Genomic DNA, 14,454 nt, shown 5'->3' on the forward strand with positions numbered 1-14,454 from the left:
AAGAGATATAAATAAAATAGTAGTACTGGTTCACACTTGACATGAGAACCTTGAAGAAAAACTTCAAAATTCTATAGAGTGATAGATTTAGCCTCAATAGATGTAAAATATTCTTACTGTCAGATATTACTGACGGAAGAGTAACGAAAGTATACTGCATTTATTTTTGGAGGCAGGAGTTATCAATTTAAAGTATTCCCATTTGGACTTAATGTGAATGTGGGAGGGCTTATAGCAGCCTCAGACACCGTGTTAGAATCTGAATTACCAGACAAGGTAACTCTTTATGTTGATGACTTGCTGCTTGCTACCTTTATATGGCAAGAACACTTTGATTTACTCAGAAGAATGTTGAGAAAGTTGCAGACGCTATTATAATGGTAAATTTAGAAAATAGGAGTTTGGGAGTTAGCAAACAAAATTCCTGGAGCATTCCATTTCTACTTTCAGAATAGTTCTCGATCCAAAGAAAGTGAAGGGCATTGAGGAATTTCCACGGCTGAAGACAAAGAAACAACTTAAAGTGTTTATCGGACTCATGCCCCTTTTTTGGACGATTTGCAGCAGACCAGCTAATCAACAATGATGCTCTCTTGAATCTATTATGTAAAAAGCCCCATGGCTGTTGTCGAACGAATGTCAGCAAGCTTTCGAAGATATTAACCAAGCACTAACAAGCTTGGACGTTCTTTACCATCCTAATACGAAATACGATTATCCCCTTGCTACAGACGTGTCCTCATGTGTTGATGGGGGCTTGTTTGTTACAAGTTAAGGAGATTGATGGAAACAAAGAGATAAGAATAATTTTTTTCACTAGCAGGGTGTGTAAGTGTACTTAAGTGGGGACCTAGAAACGACGGAGAGGCTTCTTACCGCCGTAGCCCTTGGTGGTTTACAACCCCACAACAGGGCACAGAAGTCCACCCAAATAACCGCCGACCCACACCGAACTCAGGGTTGTTGTGCGGTTCGGCCCCGAGTGGAACCCCTCCACCCCCCTCAGGACCGTCTCATACCAGACTAACGGACCCCAAGTGTTTGCGTGGCAGAGTAACTATGATGCACGTGTACGTGTAGACAGTGTTTGTGCAGCAATCGCCGACGTAGTGTGACTGAGGCGGAATAAGGGGAACCAGCCTGAGCCATTTGTGGCTCGCGTTGGTGCCGTTGGTAGGTTGGCATCGGGTAATAGGGATAGTGGCATCTAGTTTTCTTCTTCTTCTTTTACTGGCACCACGACGTTTGCTAGCGTTGCCTGTCCGCAGTGGCAGCAGCAGCATTTATCGATATATAGTACCCGTACTATCTTTGGAAGGATGTGAGTTATTTTTCTGGGTGGAGTGTGTGAGTAGTTTGGTTGGGACGGAGCAGCAGAGAGGTCCGGCAGCGCGGTGACATGCCGGGACTGCTGACAGCACGCAGGCATTTCCGGATCGAGGAGCTGTAGTTGCGAGGGCCACAACCTCGTGGTCCACTGGACGCAGGATGTTGAGTTCAGTGAACATTTATTCAGTAGTGAAACCTCCCCTATTTTGTGATCACATCATTTGTTCGTGCGTTGCTGCTCGCAGGGTCGCCGTGAGATGATCAGCAACAAGTGGAACGTATCGAGTTGGCGGAATCTATTAGCTGTCTTCTACTGCCTGTTATTAGTTTTTGAATTTTGTGTTAGTATTGGTGAAGTGCAACCAGCGGTATTTTACTGCCTAGTGGCCGCTAACGCCCCAGTTACCTGCCCTGGAGGTTAGCGTATTATTGCGGCAGTGTATTTTTCCTCGTCTTGCCAATGCTGTCCGGCATGCATATAGTTCAACAGCCTCCTTGATTGCGGTGTGGATTGTAGTTTCTTTTGTGTACCTTAGTTGCAGTGGTAATCCATCATTGTACTGGTTATCACACGTTAGGTGGATTTGGTAAGAGGATTGATCGGCGTTTAAACTGTCGTTAGTTTGAGTTGCCATCCTGTTAGGTGAGCGTAACTCTTGGCTGCCTGTCTCACTGTTTACACTTTACGCAGTTGTAAGGACTTTTCTCAGGTTGATCCTTGGAGGACTGTATGTGGATCACTCCCTTCTGATTGTGTCAATCGTTTAAAAATAATATTTTGCTTAGTTTATTCCTATTGCTTGTGGCCTTCATCCAACAGACAATTGGAATTTTTCTTAATAAGGCCTTCAGCCATCAGTGCAGCTTGTGGTACGGTCAATTTTTTTAAATGATTGTTTTAAAAATTATTTTGGTGTTTTTAGCATGTAGTTGTCTTCCTCACTTGTAATTCAGGCCTTCAGTCGCTAAATGTTCTGAAGCATTGTTTGTGGCCTTCAGCTGACAAATAATTTGAATTCTTTCTTAATAAGGCCTTCAGCCATCAGTGCAGCTTGTGGTACGGTCAATTTTTTTAAATGATTTTTTTAAAAACTATTTTGGTATTTTCAACGTGTAGTTGTCTTCCTCACTTGTAATTTAGGCCTTCAGCCGCTAATTGCTCTGAAGTATTGTATGTGCCTTCAGCTGACAGCTAATTTTGAATTCTTTCTTAATAAGGTTTTAAGCCGTCAGTGTAGCTTGTGTTACAGTCTATTTTTTTAAAATGATTGTTTTTTAAAAAATTAATTCCTTAAATAAAGTGTATGTGTTTACAGTGCAACTATCTGATTAGGCCCCATTCACGACTTTTCCTGCTTTCCCTAAGTCCCACGTTTCAGTGGTAGCACAGCGTGGTTACGATTGTAATATTGCCAATACAGTTACTGTTGGCTCGAATTGTAACTCTGTCAGTGTTACACGATATTTGTCTTTCCTATTTGGTTGTTTCAGGTGACCAATTTTAATGGTGGTCAGGCAGTGCTCCGGTATCGGCCTGTTGAGGAAGGACCACCTCATTTTTATGAGCTGGCGATAAGACGCCAGCCTACTGGCAGTAGTGTCCCGTACTTAGCCACCCGTTTGCGTGCTACCATACTTCAGCTAGTTGACATCATGCCGAATGTTGTGGGTGAGACGGAAGCAGCCATTGAGTTTTTGTATAAGGTTGTTAGGGACCTTGAGGACACCATTGGCGTTTTGGAAGGCACTCGACCTAGTGGCAGTTAGTTAGACAGGGTGCGAGCACTGTTAGTACATTTAACCAACCGGATAGCGGTTTTAAGGACATTAAAGTTAGAGGATCGTTATAAGGAATGAACTGTTGAATTGGGGTCCTTGATTAATGGATTGCTGTTTAAGATTACATGTTTAGAGCTTGATGAGAGGAGAACTGGGGAGCAGGACTTCCGGTCTTTAGAGGGGCGCCAGAGCCAGCCCGGGAATGATGCACTTATGTCTCCCGAGAGGTTAGACGCAGCGTTTGCTAAATTGCCTAATCCTCTGGTGCATCTCTTTCGGGACATCACAGAGTTAATGACAGACCGACTCGAGCAAATTGAAAGGTTATTATGGTTGTTAGTTCACCTTGAGCAACACGCTGATGCCTTTGGTGTTTCGCATCAAGGAGTTTTGTCGCTATTGTATCCTTTAGCTAGAGGGGAATTGAGGACTCTCGTATCCAGAGCCATGGCAGAGGGGTTTTCCTTGCGGCAGTTGAGGGAGCTTGTAATTAAGAAAGATTGACCATGGGAGTTCGCAAACAGCTCGAGTGTCGCTATATTTGGCAGATGCAGCAAGATAAGGAGTAGTTACATCAATATATGGACAGAGTCAAGACGGCTTGCTTGGCCTTGTTTTCGACTTGCCAGAACGGGAGTTAGTTTCTATTGTCCTGAGGGGAATGGGAGCGGCGGATAAGTCGCAATTTGTTTTTCGTGGTTGTCCCTCCATCTGGGAAGATCTTCGTGCCGCCGTTGTAGAGATATCTGCTTTACCGCTCGCGGACGATGCATGCCGTGAAGTTAAGGTTCAGCCGGCGGTCGTTAACAAGGAGAACTCCAGATTATTTACATCGGCTGAGCCTGCTGAAAGGGAACCAGGCGTTGCTTCAGGTGCGGTCGGACAGGTCATTTAGTTGGTTCTTGCGTGCAACTGCGCGCACCCAGAGACAATAAATGACGCCGGACTGGGCAGCAACCTGAGGATCGAGCCTTTAAACCTTGGTGTGCCCGTATTGTTGCTCGATCATCACCTCTCCTGCCTTGTATTTGTTCTCGAGTAGGTGGTGAACTTATTTGTGCCCTTTTGGATTCTGGTAGCTCCTTTTCGTTGTTGAGCTTGGAATGGTTTCTTGAATTTGGTCATCTTACGAGACTTAAGTCCGTCCCTTCTTCGGTGCAGAGATGTCGGGTTGCCAATGGGCAGGTGTTGCCTCAGCATGGTTGGGTCCGAGGGAGTATTTCGGTTGGGGATTTCTCCTGGCCCTCGTCTTTCGCCTTGGTTAAGAAGCTGCCGGTCGATTTGATTTTGAGATGTGATTTTATCAGTAAAACTGGTCTTGTCTTGGATTATTCTGGGTACACCTTCTGATGTGTTGGCAAATGTGCCAACACCTTGTAGATAGAGGAGGCCGAAAGGGAAGCTATCTAACGCAGACGGGCGTGACTTCTGAAACAGGATAAGTAGTGAATTCTAATAAGAAAAGTATGCAGCTCCTCAAATACTTAACTTTATTCCATGTTGTGGTACATCGCTGTTGATAATACAAATAAGACTCTCTTCAGATACGGCTAATGGCGCCTTGCTAGGTCGTAGCCATGGACTTAGCTGAAGGCTATTCTAAATGTCTCTCGGCAAATGAGAGAAAGGCTTCGTCAGTGTAGTCGCTAGCAAAGTCGTCGTACAACTGGGGCGAGTGCTATTCCGTATTTCGAGACCTGCCTTGTGGTGGCGCTAGGTCTGCGATCACACAGTGGCGACACGCGGGTCCGACATGTACTAAATGGACCGCGGCCGATTTAAGCTACCACCTAGCAAGTGTGGTGTCTGGCGGTGACACCACACCTTCTTCTTTAAATTCGCTTCTGCTCAGAAGTTTGGGTTCTGTGAATGTGCTAAGGGTAAGGGGCATGCTGGATGATGATGCTAAGGTTAATGAGTTTGATCTTACTCATGTGTCTTCGCAGCAGGCCTTTGAACCAGGGAATTTGTTGCAGAGGTTCCCCGAGCTTCTCTGTGATAGACTGGGGGTTACTAATGTTCTTGACTTCCATATTCGTCTATCTGACCATATCCCCACCAGTCAGTTCCATATCGTCTCTCACTGCCTAAGACGAAGATACTAAGAGGAAAGCTCTCTAAAATGCTAGAGCAAGGTGTTATTAGGCCTTTTACATCTGCTTATGCTTCCCCCATATTCCTTGTTCCTAAGGATCAGGGGCGGGATTTTCGGCCTGTTGTTGACTACTGGCGCCTCAACACCAAGGTTGTCTCGAATCAGTTCCTTTACCTAATCTTCATAACTCTTTTACTTGGTTTGCCGGCGCTAATTGGTTCACTGTGCTCGATCTGAATCAAGCCTATTATCAGATTCCCTTAGCCGAAGAATGTAAACACGTTACAGCATTTTGTTCTGATTGGAATCTCTTTGAGTTTAACAGGGTTCCCTTTCGTTTGCTACTGGCCCAGCCGTTCTCACTCGTTTTCTGGATAATATTCTTGGAGACTTGAAATTAGTCTGTGTTTATAATTACTTGGATGACTTGGTGATTTATAGCCGTTCATTTCAGGAGCATTTGGAACACATGCAGCAAGTCTTTGCTAGGTTGCAAGGGACCGGTTTGACTGTTAAACCCAGTAAGGTGACATTAGCCGGGCAGCAGGTATCCTTCTTAGGTCACTTAGTATCAGGCGTGAGCATTTGCATTGACCAGGAACAGACTAACGCATTGAGAGCTCTCCCACCGCCTGCTAATAAACGCGGGATTGCTAGGTTCATAGGCAGGGCGAATTATTTTAGACTTTTGTCCCTAATTTTGCTCAGTTGGTGCCTCCTTTAAATGAATTGCGTCGAAAAGGGGTGCGTTTTAAATGGGGGCATGCCCAAGAGGCCGCGTTTGAGCACATGAAGGCAGCTATAGCCAAGCCTCCGATTCTCGGAGTGCCTGATTTTAATAAAAAAATTATTATACAAACCGACGCATGTAATGCGGGAATTACGGCCGTCCTCCTACAGGAGTTCGAGGGTCAAGGGCAGCCATTAGCGTACGCGTCTCGTCGGTTAACCAGTGAAGAACTTAAATATTCCGTTTACGAATGGGAGGCATTGGCCATCTTGTTCGAGCTGGAGAAGTATTGCTTTTATCTCGGGCATAGAGTATTTCAGCTAGAAAGTGACAATCAAGCATTGAGCTGGATGCTAGCCACACCGCGTAAAACTGGCCATATCGCCAGATGGGCAGTACGCATTTCAGCGTTTCAGTTCGAGGTTAAGCATATTAGAGGCACTGAGAATGCACTCGCGGACGTCCTTAGCCGTATGTTTGCTGAACAACCATCTAGTGAGGACGGCCAAGAAGCTGCGGAACGCAATCTTAGTTGCGTCGTGTTAGGCGATATTCCTCATTTGTTTAGTGACATTGCCGACCAGCAGGATCAGGATCCCACTAGGGGGCTTGTTAAGAAACTGTTTTCGGCGGGTGAGCATTTGGATGGGTACGTTATCAGGAAGGGTATTTTGTGTAAAAGGGTGGGACGTACCAAGGAGGTTAAGATCTGTCTACCAAGCCCCCTAACACGCCCGGTTCTCCATTATTTTCACAACTCGTTGATTGCTGGGCATTTAGGAACCTATAATACCTTGCAGAAGATAAAGGAGCATCTGACTTGGCCGTCTATTGACCAAGACGTTAGAGAAATGGTGTCTCGGTGTCAGTTGTGTCGTGTGGCCAAACCGAATAACGCTCTTCAGCAGCGGTTCCTTAGTTCTGAGTGTGAGTCTTACCCCATGTGCAAACTCTATATTGACTATTTGGGGCCCTTACCTCGCACCAAAAGAGGCCATCGGTACGTATGGGTTGTTATTTACGCGTTTTCGAGGTTTACCTGGCTTCTTCCGAGTTGTAACGTGACTGCTGCTACTACCATCGCGCATTTAACTAACGTATTTAGTGAAACTTCCTGGCAGATTAAAACTGTATGCCGCACCGAGACTCGAACTCGGGTTCAAATGGCTCTGAGCACTATGGGACTTAACATCTGTGGTCATCAGTCCCCTAGAACTTAGAACTACCTAAACCTAACTAACCTAAGGACATCACACACATCCATGCCCGAGGCAGGTTTCGAACCTGCGACCGTAGCAGTCGCGCGGCTCCGGACTGAGCGGCTAGAACCGCTAGACCACCGCGGCCGGCTCGAACTCGAGACCTTTGCCTTTCGCGGGCAAGTGCTCTACCAACTGAGCTACCCAAGCACGACTCACGCCCCGTCCTCACAGCTTTACTTCTGCCCGTACCACGTCTCCTACCTTCCAAACTTTACAGAAGCTCTCCTGCGAGTGCTAGTTCTGCAAGGTTCGCAGAAGAGCTTCTGAAAAGTTTGGAAGGTAGGAGACGAGGTACTGGCAGAAGTAAAGCTGTGAGGACGGGGCATGAGTCGTGCTTGGGTAGCTCAGCTGGTAGAGCACTTGCCCGCGAAAGGCAAAGGTCCCGAGTTCGAGTCTCGGTCCGGCACACAGTTTTAATCTGCCAGGAAGTTTCATACCAGCGCACACTCCGCTGCAGAGCGAAAATCTCATTCTGGTAAAGTATTTAGTGTTTTTGGACCCCCTAAGCAAATCGTTAGTGATGATGCGCCGGCCTTTCTTTCGGCTCTCTTCAAGACCTTCTGTTTTCAAAGCGGTGTGAAACACGTGACGACCACTCCGTATTACCCACAGGGCTCTTTCGCGGAGATGGTGAATCGTAATCTCAAATCCGCACTCATTATCTTACATCAGAAGACGCCCAGTAAGTGGGATTCGAGTCTTCCTTGGCTTAGTTTGGCCTTCAATACTGCCAGCCATGAGGCTTTGAAGCCTGCTCCGGTTTCCTTGATCTTTGCTTATCCTGTTAATTCCCCAATTTCGAACTAATGAGGAATTCAAGATATAATCCCTGCGGATATCACCCCTCAGATCGACAAAGAAAACTGGAATCGTGCCAGGCGCAATGTTCTCAGAATCCACAACAAACAAGCTGACCGTTACAACCGTAATCGGCGAGTATTTAGGGGTGAACTAGGAGACCAGGTGTATGTCCGTAATTTTCCCAGGAGGGAGGTGTGTGTTGGAAACCTTGGTAAGTTCACTCCCCGTTTCCTGGGTCCCTGCACTATTATGAGTATTTAAGGCTCAGTTAATCTTCTGGTTAAGGACAACTGCACTGGTAAGAAACACCGTGTCCATCTTAAACAAATTAAGTTTGATTAGGCTACTTGTTGGGTTATCCCCGGGTTGGTGTTTGAGGAGGGGAGGTCGAGCCACGTGCGGCTCGCGTTGGTGCCGTTGGTAGGTTGGCATCGTGCAATAGGATATAGTGTCGTCTCGCTTTCTGCTTCTTTTACTGGTACCACTACGTTTGCTAGCGTTGCCTGTCTGCGGGTGGCAGCAGCAGCGATTATCGATATCTAGTACCTGTACTATCTTTGGAAGGAGTTGTTTTTCTGGGTGGAGTGTGTGAGTAATTTGGTTGAGGCGGAGCAGCAGAGAGGTCCGGCAGTGCGGTGACATGCCGGGACTGCTGACAGCACGCAGGCATTTCCGGATCGAGGAGCTGTAGTTGCGAGGGCCACAACCTCGTGGTCCACTGGACGCAGGATGTTGAGTTCAGTGAACATTTATTCAGTAGTGAAACCTACACTATTTTGTGATCACGCGATTTGTTCGTGTGTTGTTGCTCACAGGGTCACCGTGAGACGAATAGCAACAAGTGGAGCGTGTCGAGTTGGCGGAATCTGTTAGCTGTCTTCTACAGCCTGTTATTAGTTTTAAGTGCAACCAGCGGTATTTTACTGCCTAGTGGCCGTTAACGCCCCAGTTACTTGTCCTGAAGGTTAGCGTATTTTTGCGGCAGTGTACTTTTCCTCGTCTTGCTAATGCTGTCCGGTATGCATATAGTTAAACAACCTCCTTTATTACGGTGTGGATTGTGGTTTCTTTTGTCTACCTTGGTTGCAGTGGTTCCAGCTGCCTTTTGATGTTTTAAACACCGGATTCTGAAGATGCAGTGATGTCTGTCACTTCGTCCTCACTTGAATTAATCCATCGTTGTTCTGGTTATCACACGTTAGGTGGATTTGGTAAGAGGATTGATCGGCGTTTAAACTGTTGCTAGTTTGAGTTGCCATCCTGTTATGTGAGCGTAACTCTTAGGTGGCTGTCTCACCGCTTACGCAGCTGTAGGGACTTTTCTCAGGTTGACCCTTGGAGCACTGTCTGTGCATCACTCCCTTCTTTATTTGGTCTGATTGTGTCAATTATTTAAAAATAATATTTTGCTTAGTTTATTCCTATTGCTTGTGGCCTTCAACCAGCAAATAATTTGAATTTTTCTTAATAAGGCCTTCAGCCATCAGTGTAGCTGGTGTTACAGTCAATTTTTTAAAAAAATGGTTGCTTTATAAAAAATTATTTCCTTACATAAAGTGTATGTGTTTACAGTGCATCAAACGGTAGCTGATTATGCCCCATTCACACCTTTTCCTGCTTCCCCTAGTTCCACATTTCGCAACCAGCGTTCGCCGAGGCAGATGGAAAACCACTTTGTTGGCGCTAATCCGCCGAGCGGATTCGTGCAGGGGGCTGGCACGCCTTCCCGCTCGGGAAGCAGCGTGGTAGATCGAGCGGCTAGTCGGGTGGACCACTTGCAGGGTACTATCCAACTGCGAATGGTCGTATTCAGTCACAGAACTAGAATCATTAACATTAGTATGGGCACTGCGAAAATTTCATTACTATGCATATGGTAAACAAATGAAAGTGTTGTGTGACCATCAAGCTTTGAGCTTTTTGTTGACCTGCGAACTGCTACATGGAAAGTTAGCCCGATGGGCACTAGCCCTTCAAGATCTCAGCTTCCTAACCACGTATATTAATGTAAAGGATAACATAATCGCAAGTGCCTCATCTAGATGACCACAAGCTCTGCTGGAATTAGCCAAATTATTGGAACAGGCATCCGAATACAAAGTTCAGTTGGTAAAAGACCAAGCTCACAGGAATGGATTTTTAAACATGTGTAAGAATGTGGTACAGTTTCAAGTTTATGACCTGATTTCTGGGAAGATTAAACAATTAATAAGACCGAATGATGAGATAATCACTACCACAAGTTATGTAAAAGACTATGTTTTATGTTATAGGAAGGACACTAATTCCGAAGTCTCGTGCTCGTGTATACCCAGCAAGTGTTCAGAAAGTTTCACCTGGTATACACGCAATTCTTGGGGCAGCATAGGCATTGGAAAATGTGTAGCCACCACAGAGTGATATTGTCACTTTCTGAACCTTAAACACATAGTGCACAAAATTTTAAGGACATGTGTTACCTGTCAGCAGGTAAAACACAGCGATAGATCAAGCAAGATTGAGAAATAAAAAAAGCAAGACTCCATTCTGTTATTCCTACCTATCCACAGCAGTTAGTCTCAGTGGATGTTGCAGGGACCTTGGCCACAGGTACGGGTGGAGTGAAATATCTGCTATATGTGTGTCATACATTTATCAAATATTTAAAGTTGTACACCATGAAGACTTCAACTGCGAACCCTATAGTTAGAAAGATCTTGAGAAATGACACTCTAAAAATTGGTAAACCTCATGCTATCCTACCAGATAAAGCATCATACTTTACCCGACTCAAACGGAAAGCTTACCTTGCTGATTACGGTGTGAAGCATACCTTAGTTAGAAGATTACATCTGGAGGCCAGCCCGGTGGAGAGGATTTTTAGAGAGTTCAATCGTTTTGTGCTAACGTATGCATCAAAACAGCACTCCAGATGGGTTGAGTTAGTACCCCTATTTAAAAATATACATTACAATGATTCTCACTCAGAGACAGGCTACGCACCAGCCGAGATAATGTTGGATATACTTGAGATGAATGAATGATTATCGTCTTTGCCTAGACTATCAAGAATGGATAAGTCTAGAGAGGAGAAAGTGAGTAAATTTCTAGCAAATTTAACTAGATATGCACAAAAGAGAAAATTTAATAGTCATGGGGGACTGGAATTCTATTGTAGGGAAAGGAAGAGAAGGAATAGGTGAATATGGAACGGGGGTAAGGAATGAAAGTGGAAGCCACCTGATAGAGTTTTGCACAGAGCATAACTTAATCATAGCTAACACCTGGTTTAAGAATCATTAAATATGTTTATATACGTGGAAGAGGCCTGGAGGCACTGGAATGTTTCAAATACACTACCTGATGGTAACATAGAGGTTAGGAAACCAGGTTTTAAATTGTAAGACATTTCCAGGGACAAATGTGGACTCTGACCACAATCTACTGGCTACGAACTGCATATTAAAACTGAATAAACTGCAAAAAGGTGGGAATTGAAAGAGATGGGACCTGGATAAACTGAAAGAACCAGAGGTTGTAGAGAGGTGATGGACGTGGGGGCAGTATTATGGAAATGGAAGAGGACGTAGATGAGGATGAAATGGGAGATGTGATACTGCGTGAAGAATTTGACAGAGCACTGAAAGACCTAAGTCGAAACAATTCCCCGGAAGTATACAACATTCCATTAGAACTACTGATAGCCTTGGGAGAGCCAGTCCTGGCAAAACTCTACCATATGGTGAGCAAGATGTGTGAGACAGGCGAAATACCCTAAGACTTCATGAAGAATATAATAATTCCAATCCCAAAGAAAGCACGTGCTGACAGGTGTGAAAATTACCGAACTATCAGTTTAATAAGTCACGGCTGCAAAATATTAACAGGAATTCTTTACAGACAAATGGAAAAACTGGTAGAAGCCGACCTCTCGGAAGATCAGTTTGGATTCCGTAGAAATGACTGACCCTACGACTTATCTTAGAAGGTAGATAAAGGAAAGGCAAACCTACGTTTCTAGCATTTAAAAGACTTAGAGAAAGCTTTTGACAATGTTGACTGGAACACTTGTTTAAATTCTGAAGGTGACAGGGGTAAAATACAGGGAGCGAAAGGCTCTTTACAATTTGTACAGAAACCAGATGGCAGTTATAAGAGTCGAGGGGCACCAAAGGGAAGCAGTGGTTGAGAAGGGAGTAAGACACAGTTGTAGCTCATAACTGCTGTTATTGCAGCTGTATACTGAGGAAGCAGTAAAGAAAGAAATGGAGTAGGAATTAAAATCCATGGAGAAAAAACAAAAACCTTGAGATTTGCCGATGCCATTGTAATTCTGTGAGAGACAGCAGAGAACTTGGAAGAGCAGCTGAATGGAATGGACATTGTCGTGAAAGGAGGATATAAGATGAACATCAACAAAAGCAAAACGAGGATAATGGAATGTAGTTGAATTAAATCAGGTGATGCTAAGGGAATTAGATTATGAAATGAGCAATTACGGTAGTAGATGAGTTTTGCTATTTGGGGAGCAAAATATCCTGAAGTAGAGTGGATATAAAATGTAGACTAGCAATGGCAAGGAAAGAGTTTCTGACGAAGAGAAATTTGTTAACATGGAGTATAGATGTAAGTGTCAGGAAGTCTTTTCTGGAAGTATTTGTATGGAGTGGAGCCATGTATGGAAGTGAAAAATGGACGATAAGAAGTTTAGACAAGAAGAGAATAGAAGCTTTCGAAATATGGTACTACAAATTAGTGCTGAAAATTAGGTGGTAAGATCATGTAACTAATGAGGAGGTACCGAATACAATTGAGGAGAAGAGGAATTTGTGGCGCAACTTCGAGAGGTTGCAGGACACTCTCAGTTCTGATTCGGTGTTATGCCGCTTCATACTCTTAGGGAAGATGATCTTTATTACGATTTGACTTCGTACATCACGATGAAATAGTGGGTAGTAGTTAATGCTCTTGCTTGCATTCTCTAGGGAAAGAATAATGATAAGCTTTACATACGTTCAAAGGAATAGAGTGCCAATTTAAACGACTTCAGTAAGAGCATGGCAACTGTGGGCCAAGGGAAGCGCGTTTTTTCTGCGGGACCTGGATGGAAACATTTCCGGATGGCCAAGTTCCGTGGTCTTATAGTGCAGACACGTTGGTTGGCGCCGGTTGGTTGGCATCAGCGACCAGGTAGACTGACTAGCGCCGAGAAGTCGCCGCTGCAATGGCCAGCGCATTGTAGACTGGCAATAAAGCAGACGATGGGCCCTTGTTAGGCAGGAAGCTGACGAGACAACTGTGACGTTCTTCGAATTTCCATGGGACAGGTCACTGGCGCCCAGACGTCCAGACCCTGTTACAAAACATATTTGTGAAAGCTTTGTAAACATTGAAATGGATGCAACAGGGGAGTAACAAGCTTTTTATGTGGGGGGGGGGGGGGTGCTTCCATCCTGGTCTTATTGTTAGCAAAAGACATGACATAGACGCGTGGAAAAGAGTCCGCGAAGCTGAATCCTTTTGCCTTTTCTCACAATGAACTTTAAAGTCTCTGATTAGTCTAATCGGTGTATGCAGAGCGAGGGGCGCTCTCCGACCTTCAAATTCTGCGCTCCAGCTCGTGATAGGCTTGTGATAAAGTGAGGTAAGTCTAAGATGAAAATGGGCTTTTGCTACCGAGCTGAGGAAGAAAGCGGGCAGAAAGCGAAGATCACTCTTGTACTGGCGGTTCACTAGTAAAGAACTGCAGGCCTCTACCGAAACAGTGAGATTTGTGTCCTTTGCTAGTGTGTCACTTAGCGCCTGTGCCAACCACCTTCTGAACCATCATAGGTACTGCTTATAGCATCACGCACACAACGAGTGAAGCGCGGGTGTACTTATTTGTCCTGAGTCAACTGTCTAAACGTGCTCTGTCACGGCCGGCCGGTGTGGCCGAGCGGTTCTAGGCGCTACAGTCTGGAACCGTGCGACCGCTGCGGTCGCAGGTTCGAATCCTGCCTCGGGCATGGATGTGTGTGATGTCCTTAGGTTAGTTAGGTTTAAGTAGTTCCAAGTTATAGGGGACTGATGACCTTAGAAGTTAAGTCCCATAGTGCTCAGAGCCATTTGAACCATTTTTACTCTGTCACGCATAGTCGTGGCATGGAGTTAAATTGGTTTGGCAGATCGTCAGACGGGTCCACATGCACACTGGAATCCTTTGGGGTTTCAGAGGCTCATAGGGAAGTACCTGCGTTCGGAATTAACTGAGCGCAAGGCCGCGTACTTGCATTTTTCGGGCCCGCGTCATTAATAACAGACTGCGGCCGTACATTACTTCAGTCTCCGAACGAAACGTGGTGTGCCGTCCTGACCAGCAGGAGGGTAAAGTATTCGCGGCTTCAGCGTAGGGCTCCAATATTTGTTTCTCAGCACCCTCTTCTTTCGAACCATATTTTCTTTTTTGGAATAGTAGAGTATAGATGCTCGATGGTGGC

The sequence above is a fragment of the Schistocerca americana genome, chromosome X, assembly GCF_021461395.2.
Source record: "Schistocerca americana isolate TAMUIC-IGC-003095 chromosome X, iqSchAmer2.1, whole genome shotgun sequence".
NCBI lineage: Eukaryota > Metazoa > Arthropoda > Insecta > Orthoptera > Acrididae > Schistocerca > Schistocerca americana.